General features: G+C 38.4%; 1 protein-coding gene and 1 pseudogene across 1 annotated transcript in view; one reads left to right on the forward strand and one right to left on the reverse strand.

The window, feature by feature from the left end:
• Rcor1 (REST corepressor 1) overlaps positions 1 to 15,734 on the forward strand; it is a 131,368-nt gene that overhangs the window by 11,866 nt on the left and 103,768 nt on the right. The gene's annotated exons all lie outside the window — the stretch shown is intronic.
• LOC124976028 (E3 ubiquitin-protein ligase RNF138-like) lies at positions 13,684 to 14,470 on the reverse strand (annotated as a pseudogene).

Raw genomic sequence — 15,734 nt, forward strand, 5'->3', positions numbered from 1 at the left:
GATGTGAAATGATAAAATATCTAAGAGTATTTTAAGAAATCCTTGATTTCAACTGTACAGCAAATGTATCTGTCTGGCTAGTGCTGTTTTATAGCTAATTTCCCTCCCTTGCATAGTCTTATTCTCTTCCTTCCCACCAAAAACCAAATTCCTTTCCCCTCCTTCCACAAAACCAATGTGTAAATTTGTTGGTGTTATTAGATAATTTTATTATAATTTTCAGAGACTTGAATATATAACTGACTCTTGCAATGTGGATTTGAACTGTAGGGGTCCACTTATATGTGAATTTATTTTTTGGAGATTTGTGACAATTTGAAAAACCTCACATAAACCTTATAGTCTAGAAATATCGAAAAAATTAAGAAAAAAATCATGAATGTATATATGTGGTTATTGCCTGTTTTACATTTTACTACCATAAAATATGTATAAACCTATTATAAAAAGTTGAAATTTATGAATACTTATGCACACAAATACAGACCTACATAGTGCCATTTATGGTCTAGAGAAACATAAACAAACATAAAGTTGCAGAATTAAGTCAGAACTGCATAAAATTAACTAGTACATACTGCACTATGATGATGATTTCATTGCCACCTCCTGTTGCTAATGCAGTGAGCTCAAGTGTTAAAAGTGTGTGTGAGCTGATAATTTTCACATGGGCAGTTTGTCTCCAGTAAATTGCCTGTTGTAGTAAAAAAAAAAAATGATCTCTGGCAGTTCTTGAGTATTTTTAACCATATGTAATAAATATAATATACAATGTATGTGGTAATCAACTGTTATTGATAAGACTTCCAGTTAGTGGCAGATGATTAGTAGTTATATTTTTGGGGAGTGAAAAGTTATATGTAGGCTGGGGATATAGTTCAGTAGTAGAGTACTTCCCTGGTATGCACAGGCCCTGGGTTCCATTCCCAGCACCACCAAAAGAAAGAAAAGTTATGGGGTTAGGGTTGTGGCTCGGTGGTAATGGGCCTCCCTAGCATGTGTGAGGAACCGAGTTCCATCCTCAGCACCACATAAAAATAAATAAAATAAAGGCATTGTGTCCATCTGCAACTAATATATATTATAAAATATATATAAATATACATATATACTTTTATAAAATATATATATAAATATAAGTTATACATGGATTTTTAAAAAATTTTTGGTGGGGGGCACTGGGGGTTGAACCCAGGGGTGCTTAACCTCTGAGCCATATCTCCAACACTTCTTATTTTTTTATTTATTTATTTTTGGTGTGGTACTGGGAATCGAACCCATAACCTTGTGCTTGCAAGGCAAGCACTTTACCAACTGAGCTATCTCCCAGCCCTTCTTTTTGTTTTTTTGAGACAGGGTCTTCCTTTACTTAGGGCCTTGCCAAGTTGTCGTCTTTGAACTTGTGATCCTCCTGCCTTAGTCTTCTGAGTTACTGGGATTATAGGTGTGCCCCCACCACGTCCAGCTGCACATGGATTTTTGACTGTATGATGATGGGGTCTTGCTTAAACCTGGGGTGTTTCTTGCTGTTTATACACTCTCACTGAAGGCTCTAGTTCCTGGATTATCTTTACTGGCAATAAAGCCTAGAGTTCTGCTTACAAACTTAGTTAGGTCTTAGGTGATCAGGGTAGGAGTAAGTGGAGGTAAGTTCATACCTAGTCTGTTCTTGTTACACTGGAGCTTCTGGGAGCTAGTGATATCATGTACTTCAGGTTTTGTTGAACCACCAAGTCAGTTTAAGTAATTTTAAGACTCATCTTTTGCTTATTTGTCATAGTCAAAAGGTCAGAAGTAGTTCTGACCAGGTGCAGTGGCGCATGCCTATGATCCCAGCGACTTGGGAGGCTGAGGAGAACGAGTTCAGAGCTAGCCTTAGCAACTTAATGAGACCCTGTCTCTAAATAAAATATTAAAAAAGGACTGGAATGTGGCTCAGTGGTTAAGTGCCCCTGGGTTCAATCCCTGCAATCCCTGTCTCCTCCCCCACCCCCCCAAAAAAGTAGTTTTACTGGCCAGGCGTGGTGGCACATGCCTGTCATCCCAGCAACTCAGGAAGCTGATGGAGTATTTAAGTTCAGGGCCAGCCTGGGCAATTTAGCAGGATCCTGTCTCAAAACATTAAAAATTGGGGGGTGGAAAGGAGAAAAGGGCAGGGTAGAGAGCTTGTGTGGCATGTGCATGTCCCTGGGTTCAATCACCAGTGCTGCAAAAAACAAAGAAAGGGGGAAAAAAAACAAAAACAAAAACCCAGAAATCAAACCAAAACAATAAAGAATATGTGCTTGATTTGACTAACTTTTCTTGAATAGGCATTTTGTAATGGACCAACTATAGTTATTTAAGAAATGGAACCCAAAGAAAAATGAACTTTTAAATTGCAGTTAAGAGCTTATTTTCCTCATTTTCTGACTTTTCTTAAAGTGAATTGAAGTGAAAAACACGATCGAATATATTACATTTATAGGAAAGCATGAAACAAAAACAATTTTGCCTTTTAATAAGAGGTATATATTTTGTATAGTTACATACTCTTTTTTTTTTTTTTTTAATGGAAGGGAACGTCATATGACAAAATTAACCATTTAAAAATGAGCAGTTCAGCCAGGTGTTGTGGCAGGTGTCTCTGGTACCCCTCCTTGGGAGACTGAATCTGGAGGATCACTTGACCCTAGGAGACATTGGGGCAGCGTGTCTCGAAAACAGTTCAGTGGCATTCAGTACACTCCCATTGTGTGTTACCAGTACTCCTTCTGGTACTAAAATAGTGGCACATCCCAGAAGAAAATCCCAGATTCATGGGTCAGGCCCTTTCTCTACTCTTTCCAGCTCCAGGCAACTTTTTGTCTCAATGATTACTTATTCTGGATCTTTCATACAAATGTATATGTGACCTTTTCTCTTTGGCTTCTTGTTTGTTTTGTGTTGGGGGGTGTTGAACCCAGAGTGCTTTACAACTGAATTACATCTCCAACCCTTTTTACTTTTTATTACTCTTAATTTTTTTGTAGTACTGGTGGTTGAATTCGGGCCTTAGGCGTACCAGGCAGGTGCTCTACCACTGAGCTTCATCTCCAGCCCCCTATTTATTTTTTATTTTGAGACAGTGTCTGGCTAAGATCAAATTTGTGATCCTCCTGCTTCAGCATCCCATGTGGCTAGGATTATGGAAATTTTGGGGGGGAGGGTACCAGGGATTGAACCCAGGGGCACTTAATCAGTGAGCCACATCCCCAGTGCTTTTTTGTATTTTATTTAGACAGGGTTTCCCTGAGTTGCTTAGGGCCTTGCTAAGTTGTTGAGGTTGGCTTTGAACCTGCCATCCTCCTGCCTCAGCTTCCCTAGCTTTTGGGATTACAGGCATGAGCCACCATGCCTGATTGGGATTATGGAATTGTGCCACCTTGCCTGACTGTCTTTGTACTCTCTCTTTTTTTTTTTGTACTGGGGATTGAACCCAGGGGCACTTAACCGCTGAGCCATATTCCCAGCTTTTTTTTTTTTTAATGTTTTTTATTTTGAGACAGGGTCTCACCAACTTTCTGAGGGCCTTGCTAAATTGCTGAGGCTGGCTTTGAATTTGCCATCCTCCTGTCTGCCTCCCAAGGTGCAGGGATTACAGTGCATCCTTTTACTTAGCAAGAATTTTTTTTTTTTGGCAGTGATGGGAATTGAACCCAGGGCAGGACCTCATGCATGCTAGGCAAGTGCTCTTCTACTGAGCTACATCCCCAGCCATTTGTAGAATTAATTTGTAAAATTTAAAAATTCTTAATATTTTGTAGTACTGAGGAATTGAACTCAGGACCTTGAGCATGTTGGACAAGCACTCTACCAATGAGCTATCTTCCCAGCCCTTTTTAATTTTTGAGACAGGCTCTCACTAAGTTTCTCAGGCTGACCTCAAACTTCCGACTCCCCTGCCTCAGCCTCTGAGTTGCTGGGTTTACAGGTGTGTACCACTGAACCAGGCCAAGGGTTCTGGTTTTCCTATACCCTTGCCAATATTCTGTTTTATTTTTTGTGGTACTGGGGATTGAACCCAGGGTTGCTGTACCACTGAGCTATACCCCTAGCGCTTTTTATTTTTATTTTGAGACAGGGTCATGTGAAAATGCTGAGGTTGGCCTTGAATTTGTGATCCCCCTGTCTCACCTCTTGAGTTGCTGGAATTACAATTGTGTACCACCTTGCCAGGCTCACTTTTTATTTTCTGTTTTTTAAAAGTTATTGATAAGGTATGTTTTATTTTCTAAGTATGCACTCTACCACTGAGTTGTACCCCCAGCTCTAAGATACATTTTCGAGCTCCTTCCTGAGTTAATTTATTGGGTAGCATTTTGGTTTGTAGAGAGCAGTGTTTGAGGGACTTAGAGATTTAAATTCCCATGTCCGCTCTCAAGGAGTCTGACCTAATTTAAGAGATAAATCACAATGAAGTATGAAAATCCACTGGTAACGGTGTAGAGAGGTCTATAAGACCTGATGTTGTGGTGTCACCACCTGTGGTGGAGGGTGGAAATTGAAGGGACCAGGGAGAAGTTTTAGATGGAACAGTTCTTTAGCCAAGGCTATAAAAGTAGGAGTTATTCAGTACTTATGATTTTATGGTGCTTAGTAATTAAAAATTAATATGTGACATAGAAACTTTTTTTGGGGGGGGGATACTGGGGTTTGAACCCAGGGGCACTTAACCACTGAGCCACATCTCCAGCCCTGTTTTGTTTTTTATTTAGAGACAGGGTCTCACTCAGTTTCTTAGGACCTTGCTCTTGCTGAGGCTGGCTTTGAACTCTCAATCTTCCTGCTTCAACCTCCTGAGCTGCTGGGGTTAGAGGCATATGCCACTGCCCTCAGCCATAAACTTTAAGTATTATAAAATTGTTCAAAAAATTCTAATTTAAAGATGTTCAGTTATCCCAGCAGTTTGGGAGGCTGAGGCGGGAGGATCGTGAGTTCAAAGCCAGCCTCAGCAAAATCAAGACCCTAAGCAACTTGGTGAGACCCTGTCTCTAAATAAAATACAAAATAGGGCTAGGGATGTGGCTCAGTGGTTAAGCATCCCTGGGTTCAATCCCCGATACCCCCTCCCCTGCCCCCCAAAAAAGATGGTCAGTCCAGGTTTTCTTTTTAATTTAGAGTTATTTAGCTACTAGTAACTACTAAATTTAGCTGGGCATGGTGGTTATACACTTATAATCCCAGTGATTCAGGAGTCTGAAGCAGGAGGATTGCAAGTTTGAAGCCAGACTCAGCAACTTAATGAGTCCCAGTCTCAAAATAAAAAGAGCTGGGGGTGTAGGTCAGTCCCCAGTACTGCAAAAAAAGAAAGAATGAATCCATTCCTTCTGTTATTCTGTTATACTAGGCACGTTTCAGATGCTACTAGCTATCATATTAGCTCAGATAGAACATCTCCATTGTTCCAGAAAGTTTGATTGGATAGCACTGATCTAGAGGTTCTGAAGAATTGAAAGCTTTGTTGTTGGTACTTTTTATAGCCAGTTCAGAAGCCTTGCCTCTTCGTCAAGGTACATGATGAAATTTGAGATTAGTACAGCTGATAAATATGATGGCTATGTACTGAATTCCTCTAGTGGGATATTTGTTCACCATACTGCTATTAAGCTGCTCAAAATAAGTTTCCTTGAAAAAGCAAGTAGAAATGGATGGTTTTACTGAAGATAAACACATGGCCTAAAAAAAGTTAAAAGGCTGGCTCAGCCTTGTGGTTTAAATGGTTTGATTTGTGAAAACAGCCTCCTTATTGAGGTACAGTTGACAGAAAATAAAACTGTACATAGTTAACCTTTTTTTGGGGTAGTACTAGGGATTGAACACAGAAGCTTACATGGGCTAGGCAGGGGTTTTGCCACTGAGCTACATCCCTGCCCCTTTATTTTTCCTTCCTTCTCCTCCTACTTTTTTTTTTTTTTTTGAGGTCCTGGGAACTGAACCTAGGGGTGCTCTACCACTGAGATATATTACTAACCCTTTTTAAATTTTATTTGGAGATGGAGTCTCAGTGAGTTGCTAGGCTGGCCTCAAATTTACAATCCTGACCTCAGCCTTCCAAGTTGCTGGGATTACAGGTGTGTGCCACATGCTGGGCCAAACTGTACATATTTAAAAGTGTATAATTACATGTATTATTAGGCTGAATGACATCTTGTCGCTTTTTGAAAATCTCTTCAGTATTCTCCTCCTCCTCTTTTTTTTTGAGAAAGGGTCTTACTCTGCCCAGGTAACCTTCGATTCCTGAGTTTTAAGTGATCCTCCCTGCCTCAGCCTAATCTTAGTAGTTGGGCTACTGGTGGTCAGTAGGTTGACCACTACACTGGCTTCTTCATTTTGAATATCTGCAAGTTGTCTCGGCTAATGCAATGTTGAGTATGCCTTTAATTTTATCCGTTGTATTTTCCATCTTAGATACTGTAGGTTTGATTTGGGTCTGTTTTCTTTGTAGTTCATGTCTCAGCACATGCAGTCTTCTTAATTTTTTAAGACATTGGGTCCAGGGGTCCCCCGCTCTACTTTTGGTATTGGTGATTGAACCCAGGGTTGCTTTAACACTTGAGTCATATCCCTAGCCCTTTTTATTTTTTATTTTGAGATAGGGTCTTGCTAAATTGTCCAGTCTGGTCTCCCATCTTGTGATCTTCCTGCTCTGGCCTTCTGATTACTGGCAAGCACTGCCATACCCAGCCAGATACAGTATGAATGCCCTTGTCTATTAATTCTATAATAGTGTCATTTCTGGGTCAGTTTTGGTTGATTTTCTCCTAATTTTGGGTTGTCTCTTCCTCTTTCTTTACTTGTCTGGTAAGTTTTGTTTGGAGCCAGACCTTATAAATTTACTTGGGTGGGTACTGGGTATTTTTATATTTCTAGAAATGTTCTTAAATTTTGTTAGGAGATATGGCTAAGTTAATTAGAAGTACTTTGGTCATTTCAAGTCTACCCTTTAGTTTGTTAGAATGAAAACAGCATTTCTTCTAGGGCTGATGTTTCCCACTACTGAGTACTTACCTAATGGTCCTTGAGTTCTGAGGCTTTCTGCTCTGGCTGTCAGGAGAAGGCACACTTTTATCCTTGTGTGAACATCACAGATTGTTCCATTTGGGTGGTTCTTTACTAAAAAGCCTCAAGTAGTATGATGATTGTACTCTGCTGGGTGCCCCAGGCCCTTTGCAGCTACTTGGGGTTCTCTTTCCTGATACTTTGCCCTATGTGCTCTAGCCTCTTGGCCTCTCTGCACTTCTGCCTTTTTCTCACCAACTCTGAAAGATGACTGACTATTTCATTCAGCTTTTTTGTTGGTGTGACCACAACAACCAACAAGGACAACTTAGAAGAGGAATGTTTATTTGGAGCTTTTGGTTTCAGAGGTCTATGGATGGCCAGATCTGTTGCTTTGGGCCCAAAGTGAGGTCACACGTGGTGGAACGTGCGATGGGTGAACTTCGTTCCACTCATGGAGGCCAGGAAGTAGGGGGTGGAAAGGAGGGAGGAAGGGGCTGCAGGGGAGATGAGCCCTTCTAGGGCATGCCCCCAGTGATACCCACCTGCCTACAGTTACTTACCTCCTGGTCAGTCCACTTAGACTAGGATGGACTGATTCGTTTGCAGCCCTCAGAATCTCATTTTACCTCTGCATATTCCTTCCTGCATTAACAGGAGCTTTTGGGGGACACCTCATATCTAAACCATAACACTGATGCCCTGCGGTCTCCTCTCTCCACACTGCCGCACTTGTAGGGTTCACCTCATTTGTTTCCCCTGGCAGGGACCACTGTACTTGTTACCTCATGTTTGGTGACTTGAAAACCTGCTTCATGTATACCCAGTCTTTAGTTGCCGGAGATAGTAGGGTGAGAAGAAGACAAACCTGTTTTCCTCCTCTGCTCTGTTACATTCGCCACAGAACACTCCTGTGACCTGATGTGAGGGGTTTTTTCCTCACACCAGTTTCCCTGTGGACATAACTAGGCATCACTTCTGATGCTGTAGTGTCAAATCCCACAGGGCTGAGTGCTGAAAACTGCCCCTGGCTCAGATACCAGTTGCAAGTCTAGGTCACTTGTTTTCTGACTGACTGACTACAAACTGGGATTCCCATTTCCCCTTTTCAGGTTGGAATAATTTACTTAAACAGCTCATAGAACTCGGGGTAATTCTTATGTTTGCTGGTTATTGTATCAAATAACAAAATCAACAATTTAAAGAAAAAAGTTCTTATTAGGGATTGAAACCAGGCAGCTGCCCATGCCAAACATTTGTTCTAACACTAAGCTATAGATTAAAGATCTTTTTAAATTTAATTTAATTTTTTAATTTTTGGTGCCAGGGATTGAACCCCGGGATGCTTAACCACTACCTTTGTATTTTTTGAGACAGGATCTTGCTAAGTTGATTAGGGCTTACCTAAGTTGCAGAGGCTGGCTTTGAACTTGCAGTCCTCCTGCTTCAGCCTCCTGAGCTGCTGGGATTACAGTCAGGTGCCACTGTACCCAGCTTGATTAAAGATCTTAATTGACTTTTATTTTATTATTTTATTTTTTGGTACTGGGGATTGAACTCAAAGACACTCAACCCCTGAGCTACATCCCCAGCACTGTTCTATATTTTATTTAGAGACAGGGTCTTACTGAGTTTCTCAGTGCTTTGCTTTTGCTGAAGCTGGCTTTGAACTCTGGATTCTCCTGCCTCAGCCTCCCCACTTAATTGGTTTTATTTATTTATTTTTTGGGATCGAGGATTGAACTCAGACGTGTTCTATTACTGAACTACATTCCCAACTCTTATTTTATTCTATTATTATTATTACTGTTATTAATTTTTGATACTGGGGATTGAACCCAGGGGCGCTTAACTGCTGAGTCACATCCCCAGCCCTTTTTATTTATTATTTTGAGACAGGGCCTCGCTAAGTTGCTGAGGCTGGCTTTGAACTTGTGATTCTCCTTTTTGAGCCTTCCAAGCAGCTGTGATTTCAGGTGTGCACCACCGTGCCAGGAAAGTTCCTAGAGTTTTTATGTAGTTTAGTGCTGTCCCCCCACCCTTTTCCTGGAGGTTGGCAAGTGTGACTGAGTGCTCCAACCCTGTCTTCACTTGGACTTTTCTGGTTCCTGTTCCCATTCTGAGGTGACCTAGTCACCAGGAGACACTACCAACACTTAAGAGGCTCCCAGGGTTTGTGAACACCCAAGGAAGATTGGGAGTGTTTCACATCATACAGGGCAAGTCTGGATGATGATGTTCCATTTGACTGAGAGCCGAATTCTAGATTTCTTAAGGAAGGAAAATTCAGGAATTTGTTATATTCCCTTTTTGTTAGAAAACATTAATAATTATTTAAAATGTATATATGTGCACATGTGTATAACCCCTACCCCTGGTGCTGGGGATTAAACCTAAGGCCTTGTGCTTGCTAGGCAAGCACTCTACCACTGAGCCACATCCCCGCTTCTTTTTGAAAGATTGAGGTAGAGTCTCACAGTGTTGTTTCAAACTTGCCTCAGTCTTCCAAGTAGCTGTGAGTATATGTATGTGCCACCTCACCTGGCAAGTGCTTACATGTTTGTTTGTTTGTTTGTTTCAGTCCCTACCCTATTCTGTTTCTTCCTAAAGATACTAGTTTTTTTTTTTTTTTTTAATAGCTGAGCTATATCCCTAGTCTCCATGGCTTTTTAGCTTTTAGCTTTGGATTTTTGCTTATGGAAACATTTAATGAATAGAACACAGGTTGAGTAAGTTTTCCTTACCTGGAATACCTGGGATCAAAAGTGTATCAGTTTTGGAGCTTTTGAAATATTTGTGTAGACATTGTAGGTTTAGCATCTCTCAGCTGAAAAATCAAGATGCTCAGAAATTTTTAACTCTTTGAGGGACGGTACTGTTGGTCAAAAAGTTGAAATCTGAAAGCAAGTGGAGTATTTAGGATTTCAGATTTTCGAATTAGAGGTTCTCAGACTGGCTTTTACAAACAGAATACCAAGTTTTATGTTTTCATATAGCTACTTATTCATTTCAGTATTTGTGATGAAGTTTTTGTTCTGATTTCATTGCTTCTTGAAATCTGATCTCTACATTGATGACTGTAGTCCAGAGTTCTCCAAAGGGTAGTTATTTTGAATTAATCACTTGTTAAAAAGTGAATTATTTAAGAATTTTTACAGGCCTGGGGCTTGGGCTTAGTGGTAGAGGACTTGCCTAGCATGTGTGAGGCTCTGGGTTCGGTTCTCAGCACTGTATATAAATAAATAAAAAATAAAGGTCCATCAACAACTAAAAAATATTAAAAAAAAAAAAAGAATTATTACTTGTAATTAGTGTACTTTGGAGAAGAGTATGATTTAAGAACTATGCTTGTAATGTGGTAGCTCCATCTTGCTGGAAGATGGTCAAATGAGAACTTGTGTTCCTTTTGAGGTACTTACAGAACATTTACTCTCTCCTGGGCAGTTTCCATTATATGTTAAGTGCTTTTCCTGTGCCCTATATTGACACTCCTGAACCAAACTGGGACTTGATATTCCAACTGATGTACTCTCTTGTTTTCTGGTCCCCTGTCAGTCAACAGGTCAGTTTCCATGGCATGGCCATTTTTGTGCAGCATCATTAGTGGAACTGAGGTTGGGGTTTGGGGCTGTAGCCTCTGTATCCTGCTAAAGCAGGGTGTAGATTTTAATAGCTGTGTTTTATCTGGTTTTACATATTAAGTTTCTGGATAGTAATCCGTTCTTAGTTTCATTGCTGTAAAAAAAAAAAAATCATGTTTATAAACTTTTTTTTTCTTTTTTTGGTACCAGGTATTTAAACCAGTGGTACTCTACTACCACACTACCCCCCAGCCCTATTCATTTATTTATTTATGTATTTATTTATTTATTATTTTTGTTTTTTTTAGGAGATCATTTTTAATTGAAAAATAAAGCCATAAATCTCAAATAAGACTGTTTAAACAAACAACATAAACTAATTTATTGAGAGAAAAAGCTTTCCTAAGTGGTGTGAAATTTAGGTATCGGTATTGATAGTTTCTCTCCTTTATCCTGACAAATATTTAAAATAAGAACTTTTCCCCATGAATTAAATGTGTACAGGTTTATCCCTATTTCTAACCTACTGACAAAAGGAGGTGAGATTTTAAACAATTATTTCCATACTTGTGTTCCCAGAGAAAAGCAAATACCAAAGTCAATATTTTCCTTATGGAAAACATGAGACTATTAATATTTAACTCATTCAAAAACACAATTTCATCAAGATAATCTCTCTCTTTTTTTTTTTTTTTTTTTTTTTTGGTGCTGGGGATCGATCCCAGGGCCTTGTGCTTGCAAGGCAAGCACTCTACCAACTGAGCTATCTCCCCAGCCCTCATCAAGATAATCTCTGCAACAATTTTCTTTTAAAGAAGTCTATAAATTTCAGAATGGTTGAATTGACATGCTAGATGTGTTAAACTTTAAAAGAAATTACTAAAGCTACTGCTTTAAACTGGAAAAAACTGGTTGAAAATATCTTTTTGAAAAGAACTCATACAGGGGTTGGGGATAGCTCAGCTGGTAGAGTGCTTGCCTTGTAGGCACAAGGCCCTGAGTTTGATCCTCAGTACCACAAAAAAAAAAAAAAAAAAGAACTCATACAGCTGTTCTTAACATTACATTCATGTTAACTGCAGAGAAAATGTTAAAGCATACAGTAAACATCACTCCTAGAATAACAGAACAAAGGCATTAAGATGTAGGGCTTTTTTGTGTGATTGCTATTACTATCTATAAACAAAGTCACTACTGTTTGAGAAAGGTTTTTATAAAATTTCACTTCCGAAATTAACATTTTTATTAAATCAAGTTTAAAAAAATGTTCACTGTAGAAAAGTCAACAGGGGTTTTAAGAAAACCAAAATATACCTTTTTATACAATATATGTATATGTTAGCAGCAAACTGCTTCTAAGATTTTGATCTTTTCATAATTTTAAAGAAAGCATAAACATTGTATATTAGTATGGAATATCAGTGAATTTACTTTATCCTTTTTTCTGTGATTTGACCCATCTACAAAATACTTTGATTCCCATTACTGAATATTAATAATAAAATTAGTTTTGACTTCAAAGTAGTGAAACTATGGCCGGTAAAATAATATTCACACATTATTTTTGAGAATAACAAATGAGCACCATATAAATAGGTAGTTGTATTTAAACTCAAAATTTAAGGTGTAATAGCAACCAACTTAGACTGCTTATTAGCATTTGACTGTTAATTTTTTTAAAATTTGGTGATAGTCAAAATTTTAATCAAGTCAGATAATTCAATCCTATATTGCTTGCTCATTTTTAAATTCTTAGTAAAAATTCTATATAACATGACAAAATGCATGCAAAGATGTGTATGTATATTCATTATGTATATATACATACAAAAGTGTATGCACATAATATATCTTCAGCTTTGAATTTCTTTAAATATATCTATAGAGTATAATATCATCAACTGAAAGTTTCTCGTAAGTTTCATCTTAGCTAATGAGAAACACAGGCTATTGAAAATTTTGCAGCCAAATAACTGTTATTCAGCTTAGTATTTCAGCTTACAAATTAGTCAAACAAACAAGATTGAATTACCAGCTCCCCCCAAAAATAAAGTTTTCTCTTGATAGTTTCTTCTAAGAGCAAATGAACTTTTTTTTAAGTTGTAGATGGACACAAAACCCTTATTTTATTTATTTGTTTTTTATGTAGTGCTAAGTTTTGAACCCAGTGCCTCACATGTGCTAGGCAAACACTCTACCCCTGATCCACAACCCCAGTCCTACAGTGAACTTTTTATTTTTAATTTATATTTAAATATTTTTTTTTTAGTTGCAGATGGACACAATACCTTTATTTTATTTATTTATTTTTATGTGATGCTGAGTATCAAACCCAGTGCCTCACAGGTGCCAGGCAAGTGCTCTACCACCAAGCCACAACACTAGTCCTACAATGAACTTTTTAAAGAGTTAAAATTGTTAAAGAATCTCCTAGTCTTCAAAAATACTAAATGTTATATAAATGTAATTTTCTTATACTTGAATACTTCAGCTATAATCAGTGTTTAAAAAATTTCCTTGGGATTCTTCAATTTAGCACTTGAAGTTTTCATTCTGCAACTCTGACAACTGACTCAGATTTGTTAATTTTTTATCAATCATGAATTTGCTATTGTTGGGATACCTGTGTACCATAAATAAGAGAAACTGCACCAAATTTCAAAAGCAACATAATAATAATGAAGAATTTAAAAATATGTAATATAAAAAAGATAAAAGTATAACAGGGATTCCCTTTTTACCACTATATTAGTGAAATGTAATCCTTTTTATGCTCTCAAAGAAATGTCACAATCAGAACTTTGATTTTTTAAATTTGTCAAGAGGATGAAGTTTTTAGGAGACCCAACCTTTATTTTTCAATTAAAAAATTTAGAACAGTAGATTGAATTTCTTTTTCTTTTTTTTTTTTTAATAAGCGGTGCTGGGGATTGAACCCAGGGCCTTGTGCTTGCGAGGCAAACACTCTACCAATTGAGCTATCTCCCCAGCCCTGAATTACTTTTTGAAATAGTGATTTCATGTAGTTTTCCCCTTAAAGATGGCACTTGCAGGTACAGAGATGCAGAGATATCGGTAGGCCTCAGATGTTTACTTGAAAAGATTCTTCAATAGCAGTTTGATATTGGATTTCCTCATCTAGCTGGAGATTCACAAATTCTCCGTAATTGAACTGATGTCTTTGATTTAGGTGACTAGCAAAATTTCTAGTAATCTGACTAGGATCTCCCCAAGGAAGAGACACACAAATAGGACATGTCATAGGAACTGTCTAAAATAGGTGGTTGGTGGTCGGGGGCTGAGGAGATAGCTCAGTTGGTAGAGTGCTTACCTTGTAAGCCCAAGGTCCTAGGTTCAATCCCCAGCACCGCAAAAAAAAAAAAAAAAAAAAAAAAAAAAAAAAAAAAGTCCTGATCTTTAAAATAGGTGGTTACTGTTACAGTGATCAAGGGAATGCCGTGTGGTAAAATTTGACTCTTGACTCAGGGGACACAGGTGGGATGCTCAGAACTTGAATTCTCTCGGTAAGTTTCTCTATTATCAGACAGGGATGTTTCAGTCCTGTAACTATTCCCTACTGAATCTTGAAATGTCTGAGTTTGGAATAATACAAGAAACACCATATTCATCCTGATACTTCTTACAAAATTCATAATGATATCTCATGTGATAGAGTTTAATCTCTTTTGCACAGCATCTACAGCTGTCAGAAAACTTTCTCATGATATTTTCAAGATCTAAAGCCTGTTTTGGGGATGCTCGTTTTCTTCTAGTTACAATTCCATGAGACAGGGGACTTTGATCGCAGTCAAGAAACAGTAGAAACCATCTTTGGTGTAAGATGTGGCTGTGGACAGCTCGTCGGCCATGGAAGGTGTGGTGCAGAGGAACAGGGTGATGGTGGTGGCCTGGGGCCCGACTCCCTGCGTGGTCTTACTTTTAAATTTTGAGACAGTGTCTTGCTAAGTTATTGAGGGTCTTGCTATGTTATTCAGGCTGATGTGGAACTTGATCCTCCTACCTCAGTCTCTCTAGTACCTGGGATTACAGGTGTGCACCATTGCACTGGGCTAAAATAGTTCATTTTAAAGCTGATGAAACAGAGGTTCAGAAACATGGAGTCATTTGCCCAGGAACACACAGCCTGTGGGGAGCTCACTGTCCAAATTCAGGCAGCCAGAATGGGGTGCTGGGTTGTGCCATATACCCAATAATTTCCCCGCTGGGGTCAAGCCCTAGCAGGGGTCGGGGGTCCTAGGTGGATGGGAGGTGTCGGCGTGGTGGAGAAACAGCAGAGACACCAAGTGTTCTGAGGCTGAATCTCTCTTTTTATTTTTCTGCCAGCCTTTTTATAGATATATTTCTTTAGTAATGATTATATCATTCTATGGTTAGTTTTAAAATAAGAAAAACCTTCAAAGTACAATCTATGCTTCTTCTCAAAGTACACATTCTCTCTGTATGACAGCCCAGACCAGAACAACCTTATTTTCCAGCTAGATTAAAACAACCTTGTCTCCCAGCTAAACTGAGGGCACCATGATCTGCCAGCCTTCAACCTTTAGAACAAACACGTCACTAGATTTTCTGAGATACCACCCCCACCATGAACTCCAGTGTTTAACAGTGAAGTTTTTATTATTATTAAAGGGCAAAGAAATCAACTTATTGTTAATATTTAGTCTATTCTATTTCATATAATGGTGGACTACAATCTTATTTGATTCTCAAAGAATTAGACTAAACATAGGAAAAACACAAATTATATTTATGACTAACCTAAGTATTTTTATTGTGTAAAGTATCTCTAGAATCAACTATTAAAACTAGGAAAGCAACAAAGGCTAAATACTGCATCCATGCTCAGAGGAATGCTTCTTTATCCATCTATATTTAGAAATTATACCAAAGCCATCACAGACTCCTTGTAACTTGAGCATAGCTACAGTTGTTTATTTTCATATATTTTATCTATATGTTACTGCTAAATTTTTATTGTTTACTCTTTTGTGTCCCAATACAGTAAAACCTTCCCAATGTTTTTCCAGTAAGTTTCTAATGCTATATTGATTATTAATATTAAAAAGTAACTACACATGGAGACATGCCATGCCTGTGTCCCCCAAGAGGGAG

This window comes from Sciurus carolinensis, chromosome 2 (assembly GCF_902686445.1).
Source record: "Sciurus carolinensis chromosome 2, mSciCar1.2, whole genome shotgun sequence".
Classification (NCBI taxonomy): domain Eukaryota; kingdom Metazoa; phylum Chordata; class Mammalia; order Rodentia; family Sciuridae; genus Sciurus; species Sciurus carolinensis.